The 13,578-nt window shown below is 42.9% G+C and overlaps 1 protein-coding gene and 1 long non-coding RNA gene across 6 annotated transcripts in view; one reads left to right on the top strand and one right to left on the bottom strand.

Moving 5' to 3' along the window:
* ZMIZ1 (zinc finger MIZ-type containing 1) overlaps positions 1-13,578 on the top strand; it is a 333,239-nt gene that overhangs the window by 98,608 nt on the left and 221,053 nt on the right. For 4 of the 5 annotated variants that reach the window (XM_021398381.1, XM_021398386.1, XM_021398384.1 and 1 more), the window contains exon 3: positions 9,645-9,727. The exons of the other annotated variant lie outside the window; for it this stretch is intronic. The gene's annotated coding sequence lies outside the window, so the exon portion shown is untranslated. The remainder of the gene's footprint in view (positions 1-9,644; positions 9,728-13,578) is intronic. 5 annotated transcript variants of the gene reach the window in all.
* Positions 220-4,561, bottom strand: LOC110399527. Its single transcript, XR_002439255.1, has 2 exons — positions 4,382-4,561; positions 220-969 (listed from the first exon to the last, which is right to left on the bottom strand). It is a non-coding gene; the product is annotated as an uncharacterized LOC110399527 (long non-coding RNA).

Below are 13,578 nucleotides of genomic sequence, written 5' to 3' on the forward strand. Positions count from 1 at the left end.
CTGCAGTAGATGCATTTAAGAAGCAATTGGTGCAACATCAGATGTCGTCTTGTTAATTCAATCCATGTTTAATTTTGTGGGTTCTTCTCCTACTTGTCAAATACTCTTTTGTGATGGTCAGAGATACAGCTTATATTGTGTTTCTTTTAGAATAAATGGCAATAGAAGTTTTTGAGGTATTAACATGGCACACATCATCTAACAGTTTTCAGCTGTTACTTTTTTTTTCTAAGCTCTTGATTGAAGGTTCTACTTTCTTTGTCCAGCCAGTGGAGGCCGTGTCTTAGTTCATATTTCAGCATTACATGTGATTCAGGTTATGTCTTTGCTTTCAGTTCCACTTTACTGAGCGCAGTTGAGGCAGAAAAATACAGATAATCCTTTAGGGAAGTTATTCTTCACATTTCATACATTAATTTCACTGGAGATTGGGTGTGAGTTTTATATATGAAAAAGGAGTTTAATCTGTGGGGATGTTTAAAATTTGCCTGAAATAAGGGAATTTTTAATCTCTGAAAATGTCCCCGAAGTGTAATTAGCTGTTTTGATCTGAGGACTCAACAGATGCTTCTTTAAACTGGAATACATATGTCAGATATCAGCACTGATATGCTACTAAATGTACTTGAAAATGACAGTTCAGAAATGACCATATTGGAATAAAGACAATATGATGTCCTTCAATGATGGCAATGATGTCCTTCATTCTGGTAGTCCTGTGATAACTTTACATAGTGCTGTATTTCTTGGCACCCTGCACAGGTTCCTGCAGTCACATGAAATGTCCAACTCTTCTTTCATGTTTTGGCACACTTGTTCAGGCTTTTCTGCATCTTCTTGCCTCCTTTTTAACGCATGCAGGCTGTTGAGTAATATTTTTCATAAAACAGCAGAAGTAAAAGTTTTTCTAAGAGTTTCTGAAAATTCCCAGTAGCCAATTCAATTTACTTTAGACTGTTCTCCAGCAGTCTAGGAAAGAAAGAACATACATCAGTAGTCCACACATGAGCAGCTTATTAGTTCATTTGGTGTATTCAGTACAGTGATTTGAGACTGATCTAAAATATTCATCCACAATTACTGGTGCAGCACAGTTCAAAGTGCTTCAAATCTGTGGGTTTGACTGAGAATTTAAGGAAAATAACTGCAAATTGATTCTGTATGTAATTAATGAAACATTTCATTCTTAGGTAAATATTAAATGCTTGGCTGTTTTTCCTTTTTTTTTTTTCTTTTCTGTTGCTGAGTTCTCCCCTTGCTGACCTCCATTATGTGTTTGTTTGTTTTATGGGATGTTGGGTGGGCTGGCACCAGGGCAGGTTCTCTCAGGAGGAGGAATTACTGTGAGTCAGTGGCTCTGCTGGCAGCTGCTCTCCCCAGCTCATCCCTCCTCATGTCCCTCTCATCCTAGGACCTCTTCTCTGAGACTTCACCAGCTTCTTTCTTAGCAAAGATGCGCTTTGCTGGGCTACACACTGGTGACTAGGTAAAGCTCAGTTGCGGTCAGAGCTCCCCTTTGTTCCTTTGGAGAGTCCAGGTGGGTGTTTGGGAAGCCGCATCATAGGGCTGTGAGAAAGGTTTGCCAAGGCCCATCTGTTCAGGAACATGCTGTGCCACCCTTGTGCCTGTTTGTAGCAGGGCAGGCGCTACTGGCTTTACTATGGGTTATAGGCTTCTAGCATGCCGGAGAGAGGGGCCTTTTGAGGACAAGAAAGAAGAAAGTGGATGTTTATAGGGCTGTAAGCTGAGAGGTCACTGAGGAAGGGCTGGGTGTTTGTTGAGGGTCTCTCACCACCTTTTGGAGTGTCAAGGAAAATTAATCTGAGTTTTACAAATGGCATCAGTGGAACAGTTTAAGAACAGCCTGCAGTAGAACTTGGCAGATCCTGAGGCAAACTTCAGCTTGTTGTGCAATGACTGTCTTTCCAGCTCAGATGTCTGTGCAGATCACAAATTGTGCAAGGCGTTCTGCTCCTGGCTGCCTCCCTGCACTGCTGCTGGCCTGGAGCCCCTGCGTCTGGTGGGGCCTGGCCTGGGGCCTGGCACAGAGGAGGCCCTGGACACAGCCCCAGAGCCCTCCCAGAGGAGCAGCAAACCCAGATCCAGGGCTACCAGTTCGGGAGCACTTGTGTAACAAGGGGTGAGCGAGGAGCCTGCCGCTGCCCAGCTGCCGCAGCAAACAGTCAGGAGGCTGGGGACCAGCACCAGGCTCAAGCTCAGCCAGGCTATGGAATCCCAAGATGCAGCTCTTGCTCTTGGCTCAGTCTCCATAATTATTCCTTTTGGTGCTTCTATTTCAGTGATTTTAGGTTGCATAAAAGGCTTGGATCTGTCAATGCAGGCTTGCCAGTATCATCTTCAGGATGCAGTGCTGCAGCTTTCCTCTGTTCCTTTCTGTGGAACAGCAGAGCCCTTTGTGTAGGCACATCTGGTGATACCCCCTATGCGATGGTGCTCCACCTGGGGATGTGCATGTGTGTGTGCACAGTATTTAATGTCACAGAAGCAGGTGATTAGGGTATTGCAGTGCTCAGTGAGCTGGCGGTAAGGATGCCAGCAAAAAGGATTTGGTACTGGACAGATCTGAGTTTGCGTTCTTTAAAGAGAGATATGTTTTTCCATCTGCCAGGAACAGGGGCTAAAAGCAGTGAAATTAGTGTTTGTAATACACACTTTTATTAGTTATATGACTACCAGTAAAGTAGAGTGTCAATTCCTTTTTATTTTTCTCCTTCACTAAGCATACACTTGTTTTCATAGTAGTCTATATCATATCAGTTGGATCGCCTTCTGTTCAAATACCTGTTTGCTGGTAAGATCTGCTCTTATTTAACTAGAAGTGGAGAAATACCCTTTTTGTCTCCACTTGCATGAGTGTTAGATGCTGGGAATGGAAATGTGTATATTGATCAAGCTCGAATGGGGTGGTATTACTATTACACCATACATAATATATAAATATCTGCCACTGATATCACATAGCTAACCTTTACGCTTTATTTCAACAGAAGAATGTAGGAGAAGGAGATGTGTTATGGATATGTTCTTTAAATACTTCAGCTCTCAGACACTGTTCTTTAGTTGTGAAAATGAGTGCACCTAATTTTGAACTTCATCTCTTTTAAGAAGTGAAACAAGGATGCAGGGGTTTTAGTTTGTGTGAAGGGAGGTCAGATCTCTCCTTTATCATTGTTATTTGGCAAAGTGAACAAAGAAAAATTTTTGGCATTTCAGGTATGTTCTACAAAAGGGTTTTAGTAAATGAAGGATTCACCTCAAAATTAACCGGCACAAGTAGGGGGTTTCCACATGAAAAAAAAGTTTTAAAAGTGCTTTTTCAGCTAAGAAGGAAATTATGAAGAGTTTTTCCATATAAAAACTGAGCACAAAGTTCTAAATGGCTTTTACTTTTGTGGTTTTATGTTTGTGGGTTGTTCTTTTTTATTTTTAAATCCTCTTTTCTCATTTTTGTGTTCCTTTTCTTCATAGGTGTACTAATACATATGCAATCCTATTTCTTTCCTGTTGTGTTAGGGATGAATTATTTCTGATCAAGATAAAACAAGACTTTGTTTATAAGCAAAATGAAAAATACTTCCCCCAAGTGTAGTGTTTTAAATTTCTTTCACGTCAGTATTTTCCCTTAGTATAGGTCTGTTGTTTTTTTTTCCCATCAGCAAAAATAATGTGCATGCTTTACATGCAGGCCTAACCAGTTTGCTCTGCTTTTGTGCTTAAGTAGGAATGCCATAAAGATTTAAAGAAATACTCTACTTCAAATCTAAGATATTTGTTAGTCTTGATGATGGCTTAATTTTTAGTATTCCTTGGTGGTTTATATCTTGACATTTCTTATGACCTACAATTAAAATGACTTTAGTGAAGTCTCAACCTATATCCAGATTGCTGAGTGTGGTTGACTGTCTCCAGGGAAAGGCTTGAACTGCTTGCTAAATCAATTTGTTCTTTTCTCAAAACAGATTAAATATGTTTTACCAGTTTAAATTAAAAAATAAATAACTCCTTATGACCTAAGTATTACACGTAAAATTAAAAGCACACTCTGCCCACTCTAAGGGGCAGCGTTTGGATGCCAAGTTTGCACTGATAGTATTCCACCAGAGATAAGTGAATGGTTAAAAACAAGCATGTCTAATCCTGTCTCGCTGCTCTGTTAGTCTTGTTTGAGCATTAAGTTGATGGCACACCACTTGGGTGGGTGCTGGCTGCTGGATGTGGCAATAATCTCTTTTGCAGAACCTGAGCCATGCTGCTGCCCTGCCTCCTCCTTCTGGGTAGTTCACACACCGCTGCCTTCCCAGGAGAGCTTCTTGCAGCCCTCCTTCAGCAGGATGAGCTGCAGAACTCGCTTGCGACTCACCTGCACCAGCAGTCCCTGCTTCAAGGATGATTTCCTAGGCTCCTCCTGCCCGCAGTTTAGTTTGTATCCAGCATACAGCGCAAGTAGAGGGAACCGGCAGCACCTGGTGCTGCGTGAAGCTGCGGAGGATATGCAGGCAGCTGTACGTAGGGAGTCAGCAGCACTGGTGGTGCCAGGAGCAGCCTTTGTTCCTTCAAACCACTTCCATGGCCGTGCTCGAGTGGGTTATTGTTTGAGGCTGTGTAAGTACAATAGGGTATAAGGGAAAGGGAAGGGGATTTTTTTTTTCTAAAGTAGAACAAAATAAACTATGGAAATAGATGGCAAATGGTCTCTACTAATGGGATTGTACAAGAGATGTCCAACCACTAGAACAATGGCTCAGCGTAAGCCAAGGTTAATAGTGCTCATTATCTTCTGCCTGTGAGCTGGCAGCTCAGCCCTCCCTTAACAGCACAGGCAGCCCAATGCGCCGCTGCCTGCTGCACACTGGGTCGGCACTGCTGTTGGGATGGGCGCTTGTAAAGCCAGGATTGTGCTGGGCTCCTGGGCTGGATTCGCTGTTGCTTGCCATAGGAGCAGCCCAGCTGGGCAGGCAGCAGCAGGCACAGCATGTCTTCCTCTCTGTTCTTTGGCAGCAGGAGACATGGGGACCTGCCAGTGGTGCTGAGCTGCTGGCCTCAGGTGTGCCGGGGCTGTCCTGAGCTCACCTGCAGCATGGGAAAGGGAACCCGCTTGGGAAAGCTGTTCTTGCAGCAACGGGATGGTAGTGGAGTAAGCTGGGAGAGGCAAAGGGTTTTTTCTTTTGCTTTTGTAAACTGAAGGTCGTGATGTTGTTTACTGCTGCCATTAGGTGTGTGTGGAGGGTGACACAGCTCTGAAACTCCCGGTGCCTCGAAGTGGGGAAATACAAGCTTGTGGATGCCTACATCTGAGAAGAGAAGCACTCGAGTCATCTTTTATTTTTCAAATAACACTTAGTGCAACGTTGACATTGATTTAATTTCTGTTTAAAATGAATCATTTATCAGAAATAAAAGATATATTTAAACAACAAACTAGTAAACAAGAAAAAACAGGAGAAAATAATTAAGGAAGTGGTGACTGAGTGAACGAACTTTTTGCTTTTACTCTTGTGAGTAACAGGAAAAAAAACAACCAAGCAAAAACGGAAGCTTTCATTGCTATTCTACTCTACTCCAGTAGCACTCTACCTTGTAGGGTGAGTTGGAAAAGCCTCCTGGGGGGCCTGCCTGCAGGAACAGGGCCATGTGTGCAACAGCACGTGCTTGGTGTATGTCACAGCCTGGGCAGTGTTAACCACAGAAAGCTTGGTCACCACGGCCTCACGATGGGCCTGCCTGCAGCCTGCCCTCCAGGATGACCATATTTGATTTCCTAGGGGGCTCAGGTGTAGGTCTAGACAAAGTTGGCAGTTGTCAGGCTGAAGCTGCAGTCCCTCTGAGACCTCAACATTCCCTCCCCCCCAGGGTCTTTTCATCCCGATCTCTGATCTCCTTCCTCACCCCATCCCTGCCCTGGAGAGCAGCACACCAACCCTGGCAAGGCAAAGTTCTCTGTGTTTACATTTCTGCAATGCTCTGAGCCTAGCCTCTTTCTTGCCCTCTTTTTCTCTAAGTGAGCACCTACTTAGCCTTGCTTGCCTTAGCAGTACTTTATGCTTCTTTTTGATACAAAATTAAGACTTTTGGGCAGAAGACCATCAGGCATACAGTGTTGAATGTGAGTTGCTTCCAAATTTACAGAAAATAACCCAAGTTTATAAAAGCTCCTGAGTTGATCGAGGGCTGTGCTAACTGATGAGGACAGCATGTAATATTTAAACACTGTCTAGAAGGTTGCATATTTCCCATGCAGCAGAAGTACTCTTGCTGTTGAAGAAAATGCGGCACGCTGTGCTGTTCACTTCTGACCCAGTTGCAGCCCGGGGTGCACAAGAGTTGGAATTGCACTGTAAAGTTCACTGCTGTTTTGCAGGAATTCTGAGTTGAACATACTGCAATTGAATGAGAATAATGCTTGAACTTGGAAATAACTTATGAAAATAGGAAAAAAAACCCAAAGCACACCTGCGTCTTGCATAATAGGATTGCACTGTATGCTTAATTAGCTGTTTTGACAGTATTTCTGTTTTTGAAGAATTTCTGCACATGTTTGGTGACTGTGATCTCTTCATTTTTATTTGGGTATGTAGAGGCCAAGTAGCTTTTTGTGTACGGAAACTGAAGATTTTGCTCTTGGTCACTCTTAGAATTGTGGTCTCTTGCTGGTAGCTGAGCACAGCGCAGGCAGAGCCCTGAGGCAGACGGTGCATCCCCGGGGCCCTCTGGCTTTCTCTGGGGATGAGCCTGAGGAGGAGACGTGTTCTGGAAAGATGTTTGTGGTGTCCCCTCTTTGAGTCTTCAGGGCACATATTATCAGCTCTATAGCGTTAGTCATTTCACTTCGGAAGCCTGGAAATAGCGCCTTTAAAACAAAAAGCAAACACAAAACAAAACCAAAAGATCCCTGAAAGCTGCAGTTTTCATGCGAGGATGAGACTTTTGATAGCTATCCATAGGAAAAACTCCTGTTACTGCAAGAGGCACGATCAAATCGGCAGAGCTGGCAGTCCTGCTGTGCTGCCTCTCCCTCCTACTCCTGGCCTCAGCAGCCCATGCAGCCTGTGCTGCTTGTCTCTTTCACTGTATTGATTTTTACACTGTAATCTACTCAGTGCAAGGTTTTTGTCTGTTATGCATTTGTAATGCACCACACATGCATTACTATAGAAATAATCTAATACAAAGTGCCTGGGATTTCAAACATTCAGTGTTTCATAGCCAAAACATTTGGCCAAGAAAAAATCCTTCTGTTTTTGTGCTCCCTCTGCTGGATCCGCATATGCAGGAATTATTGGCTGTCCCCAGAGCTGTGGGCTTCCCTCCTCTTTTCCAGAACCTGCGCCCGATAGCTTTGCCACTCGGCACCAGTGGATGCTTGCGCCACGTGCTTGGCTCTTCCCTGAGCGTGCTCATCTGGCTGCATCATGGGACACAGACAGGTCATCAGTCAGAAAGGGGAGCACCATGCAGTGAGGCTGTGGCTTTGGGCCAGGAAAGGTTGTGATGTTGGTTTTAAGGTGCTTTCAGTGGAGTGCTCTTTCACCACCCACTCGTTCTTATAGTCACCTGCCCCAAAACTCTGCCGGTGTCACTGGTTTGGGGATCTTCCCAGAAATAGGATGAGAAAGCTGATCAGGCTTTAAAAAAGAACTGTTTTGTTGTAGAGTCTGAATCTGGTTCTGGGCAAGTTCCTGCCTAGTGCGGTGGCAGGGCTGGGGCTGGCCCGGCCACTGAGCAGGTTGTGAGGTGAAAGCACCGAGCAGATGCTGATGAGGACTGTGCCAGTGTCCTTGGAAGAAGTTTGGACCTGAATTGCAAAAAGAGTGGGTGGTCTGTAATGTGAATTCACTCAAATGTTAAAGGGATTGCCCTTTTCAGAGGTGCCTTATAAAACAGAGGAGGAGTTGTGGTGCCAGTTTTACAGATGGACGAACTAAAGCACAAAGGAGTGGAGCGAAGCGTTGGCTCCCTATTTCATGGCAGTGTGGTTTGAGCTGGTTTAAGCAGCCTCTGTTTGACCCTCTGCCATCACGGCTGATCACTCCTGCCCTCGTGCCCGTTCCCTGTGTTGTGTTGGCACAGCTGTTTATGAGACAAATGCTGGAGGAAATGAGCTCCTCATCCAGCTAGCCATGCAGCTGTACAAATGCAGGCTTGGAAGCGAGCACCCAGGAGGGAGAAGTGAGAGGGAGAGCTGAAGCTGCCAAATAAATGCTACAGCCTGATGTCTGAGTCCTGTCCGGTAGCACCAGCAGAGCTGGGGATGGAACCTGGCTGCTGAGATAGGCAGAACAGAAGTTTATCCTTTGGAGGGAGCAAACTTAGCAGTTAGATAAATGATTAATTTTGACTTAATTAAGGACCTAGTCCATATTAGCTGAGAAAGTCATGTTAACACATACTAAATCTGAATCTTTTTCGCATGTCTCCCCCAAATTGCATTATCAGAACAAAAGCACAAGGGAAAATTCTGGATGTGTTCCGAGGGAAAACATTCACAGTTCAGTGAGGCCTTAAAAGCCAATCAGTCACTCACGGTGTCTGTCAATATGTAACTTCCCTAAAAGTGCTGTTTGTTGTGGGACAAGAAGGACAGCAAAGTTCCCAGCTGAAGCAGTTTGTCTTGGTGACCCTGTGTATATTCCAGGGATGGAATGATTGTTTCAAGCATGTTATTCAGATGTTTTTATTCTTTGTATGATATCAGTGAGCAGAGTAAATAAGATTATGTAACAAATACTAAATGCAAGTAACAAGTCGCTTGAAAAACGTGAAGGTTTTTTACTTTTTTTGTGGGGATCAAGTGTGGCTTTTGCATCGTACCAGATGCTAACGAGGTGGCTGCTTCCACATCTGGTCATTTTGAGGTTCTAAACTGACCACGAGATGGTCACGTTATTTTCTTCCGTCAGACTCGCTTCTTCCTCTTGGATGAAAAATTCTTTTGCATTGAAGTTGCTTGGAATTTTGTCAAAGGAGAAACAAAATGTTCTCATTCTGTTCCTTTCTTCAATATGTGCTGAGTTTTAGAGCCTAGCAGCATGCGCCTGTAAAGACACCTTGTCTGACTGCTGAAACAGCATGTAACAAAATACGCAGTGCCCGTAAACATTCTGCTGTCTCCCTTTACAGTATTTCTTTATAATTAAAAAGCATTTCCTAGAAGTCGTAGTGCTGTGCCAATGTAATCCATAAACTCGCTTTGTTTTTCTACAGGCAGGATGGTGTTTTTGTGGTATTTTGGCATATCCGTTTCAGCAGAGTTTGGGGGGTGTTTATATTTTTTAATGGCACTTAACTTGTAGCAGTAAGCAAGTTCCTGTATAAAGAGAATGAGGAGACTTCAGCATGACCTTTGGGTGGAAAAAATGACCATTTGGCATGGTAGAATTTTACTGCCTTTTCCTCCTCTCATTTTTACATACAGTGAAGCCTATAGCACTTGAAATGCTGTTATGAATCTGCAGAGTTTGGGGTGGCTGAAACTCTGGGCCACGTCTCAGATCTTGTGCTCCAGGGTTGTTTCTGGGCCTCCCAAATGCTACCCATTTGTCTCAGGTCTGCTCAGTGAGCTTTTTCACATGTTACAGTGTCACTCAAGAGAATGGAAGTATGATGTGTCTGTGCTTTTATTGCAGGAAAATGGATCTTGTTATGTGAGGGCATTGAGGAAGCAGTCCCCAGCTACTGAGAGGAAGAGAGGCCGGTGGGGAATATTCAGGTAGGAAGGCTTTATGGACCAGCAGATAGTTAAAAGTACTTGCGGGTCTTGGGCTTTTTTTCCAGATGATGCATCACGTTTTATGTTTTAATGGCTGATCTGGTCACTATCAAAGTTTATTTGTTTTTTTAAGAAGCAGTCCTGTTTGGTCAATTGATCGCAACAGCAAAACACTGCAAGCAAAGCCCTCAGCATAAACATTCCTCGGGCTATCCCTGGCACAGCTATTGATTGTGATACAGAATACAAACAAATTACTCTTTGCATGAGCCATTCGAGCTATAAAACACAGCAATAATATGTTCTACTTGCTGCCAATAAATGTGCATTTATAATAAACAAAGGAGAAATCCCTGAGTAGAAACGAAGAGTAGTTTCAATAATGTATTCGGTATCTCATGTCCAGCTGTTGCAGAGAGCGAAAAAGCAGATAGTGGATGCTCCGTTTTTTTTTTTTTTTTAAGATATTTTAAGTATTTTATAAGCCAGTAGTCTTGTCTTTGCCTTATTTCCAGTATCGCTCAAAGCTTCTCAAATACTTGGTCCACATCTTAATTGTTTTGGGGACCAGCTGACTTTCCTTACACTGTCATGTGGCTCATCTCCACGTTTACTCTTAATCAAATCCCTGTGGCATTTCCTTGTGTTGGCAAATACCATTAAAGTTACTTTCACAAATTTGTGGTTGTTTTGAAAGCAGCTGAAATGGGGGGGAGGAGTTAGTATCCTTGTGACCACCACCACCACCACCAAGGGGCCTGGATGATAACTGAATCCATTTCCAAAGGGATAAAACTAATGATCATCAGAGCATAGATATATATATTTTTAATCTGCAGTACCATGCTCTTATAATCCTCCTCCCCTTCATCCATATTTTCAGCGCTGCACTTTGATGAGCTACAGACAGTTGACCTGAAGGCATTTCTTGATGAACATTTCTGTCTGCTCTCAGCCTTGAAAAACTCAACCTTTTCAAGAGCTGCATGGGAGAAAAATGTGTAAGACTAATATTTATAGGCTGAAAGAGAGGGGAGAGGAGGAATAAAGTGTAAAACTTGCTTCCAGCAGAAATGCCATCTCTCTTTTACCTCTGATAATTAGGAGCGTTTCTGACATGGCTACTAAAGCAAGTTAGTGGTGTGTGCCTAACATTTGCTGTGCTTTTGTACTGCAGAATTGTTTTCCTTTTTGTATAGCACTGCTTTGTTCTATTTTGTTTTAAGACAAAACACGATTTTCAGCTGATACCCAACTATTACATTATGATTCATCCATACTCCTACATCTTAAATGGGTACTTCCAAGTACTTTAAATGATTGTAAAAATGAAAGGTTGTTATTCAAGCTCACATTTTAAGTATTTTTTGGTAACGTTCAGTACGGCTCATATGCATAAATCCTTTCATTAATAGCTCTAACTAAAATCGGACCGGAAGATTAGAAGGGGGAGAGTTTTTAACTGTGCTGTATTTTTCACTAGGAAAATGTCTTGGCTGTATTGAGAAATACAGTAGCACTGATTGTTGCAGGAGATTTAGATGACATTGCAAATGTTTTTAGTTGTTCCTTAAAGAGTGTACTGTATTTTATACCTAGTGAATATAAGTTTAAATTTTTGATCTTTTACTATAAAAATAACACATGCAGTCATAGAAATGCGGAAAATCATTAAAAGAAAAAAAATGAAAAAGAAAAAAACACACTGTTAAAACAGAGTGCTTGAAAATCTACTGAAGATTTCCCTGTACTTGAGGGTTTAAAAAGTAAAAATAAAACTCCCTGTTCTATTCCATGAAGAAACTCAGGATAGACGTTCCTTGCTGTGCCTTGAGGTCACGTGGCCTCACTGCTGTAGAGCTGGAATGTTTGCCATGGTATTTCCGGAGGCTTCATAAACATGCAGAAAGAACAGGGTTTTTAGGAGGATTTTTTCTTTCTAGTTCTTTTTTTCCCCTTTTCCATTTTTTTTTATCAGCCTAAATGCATTGTAGTTTAGATGTGAGATTTGTGGGATTTCAGAAACTTTTATTTGAGCATTTCAATTAATTTTAATAATTCCTTTTATTAATTTCCTATTAAATAATAACCAATTTCTACAGGAATATGTTAAGATACCTGGTGTTTTTTTTTAACTAATTGCTGCATTTATTTATTTCTTTGCGTAATTCCTGGCAACTAAAATATTAAGCCTAAGTCCGCTATTTAGATGGTCTTAATGGTTTACTTTTGGCATGTGTCACTGTGAGTGGCATTCTGTAATCTGACTTGATAGCTGTCAGCTTGCAAACTGGAGTAATGCAAACAAAAGATGATCACTCAAATGAGGTTACAGTGAAGAGCCATTTCCTAAGTCTTACTGCTGCACTGTAGAATCCCCAAGTCAAATTAGAAAAGCAGTGAATTAGTTCTGGTTCCTGGGATGTGAGGGTTAAGATTATGCAAACCTGTTCTTTCTAATTGTAGGAATAGCACAGGCTCCTTTTGAGACTTTGCAAACACAGCTCAAGCTGGAATGGATTGTGGGAAGCTCTGTAGTAGCCTGTAATATTATGGGTATGTCAAGTCTCAGAGGCAAAGTGGGCTGAAGTAGACCCTGCAGTGTCTCCTGCACCCCTGGGCTGGAAGAGACGGATCTTCCTTCTCCTCCTCCTGCCTTCCAGCTTCCAGATGAGCTGAGCTGCTGCTTGAGTAAAGGCAGAGAACAGATCTCTTTTAAATACAATCCTGCAAAAAATGGGGAAGAAGGGGGGCTGAATGGAGCATTTTTAGCTTAACCAACTGAATTCCCTGCACAGAGCCATAATAAGGGACGAGTAGGGAGAGGGCAATGTGAGGGAGGTGATAAGAAGTGGCCAGAGGCAGGAGCTGCTTTTTCCAGCTGTGCCACTGAGAAAAATGACCACAGCAGCGTGGCTGGGTGTTGCATGAGCCACTTTGGTGCATGAGTAGTGGACATTTTATATCAGTATGGGTTTGTTGCTGAGTTGGGTCAGTGGTTGCTTTCAATTGCACACAGATTGTCACAGAGCCTTCCTTTAAACTAGGACTCAGTAAGATTTTTTTCCAAATTCTGCCCTGAATTTGTGTAGCAAGCAGCAGCCTGCATAGGTCAGGAATGAAGGAAGAGTCTGGGTTCTGCACAGTGACAGGCCTTCCTTGCCCCTTCCTCCTCTCCCCTACCAAACATTTTGAAGCCAATCTTTAGTGTGACTGATTATTTAATGATATTATCATGGTGTGGGAACTGTAGCATCATTTTTCTTACTGAAATAAGATTTGTGTTCTGTTTGGGTAAAACGTGCCATGGCTGGTTGCCACTGGTGCCATACTGTCTGACTCCTGCTGCTATCTCTGCATAACTGTGGGGGCAGTGGGGAAGCAACACACAAATATTGACAACGGCAGAAAAAAAGGTGAATTGAAGTGAATTGAATAGTTGGGAAGGAGTTTGGGTAGGAAGAAGAGACAATAAGGAAAGATTCACTAGGAAATAAGGCTGGTGGTGTGAGAATGAGAAATTTCACCCCCTGGTAACAGCTTTGTTGACTAATAGATGTAAGAAAAGGTGGACATTTTCCCTTCTGAAAGGTGGGAGAACTGGTTGATAACGTTGGAAGAGCTCTGTGCTGTAAGGGTCAGTACATGGGGTGCAGCAGTCACTCTCTGGGCTGCTGATGTTGAGTCGCTTCTGCGTGCATTTCTGCTGCTTCTAATCTTGAAGGCCAGGCTGAGGCCTTGCAGCTGAACCCTTCAGGTCCCTTCTATTTCCCCAGTGCTCTTCCCCTTGTCATGTCTGTAGCGGGGTGAGGAATGCACTTTTTCCCTTAGCAAATACTGCTAGAAAGAAA

Source organism: Numida meleagris, chromosome 5, assembly GCF_002078875.1.
Source record: "Numida meleagris isolate 19003 breed g44 Domestic line chromosome 5, NumMel1.0, whole genome shotgun sequence".
In the NCBI taxonomy this organism is placed as follows: domain Eukaryota; kingdom Metazoa; phylum Chordata; class Aves; order Galliformes; family Numididae; genus Numida; species Numida meleagris.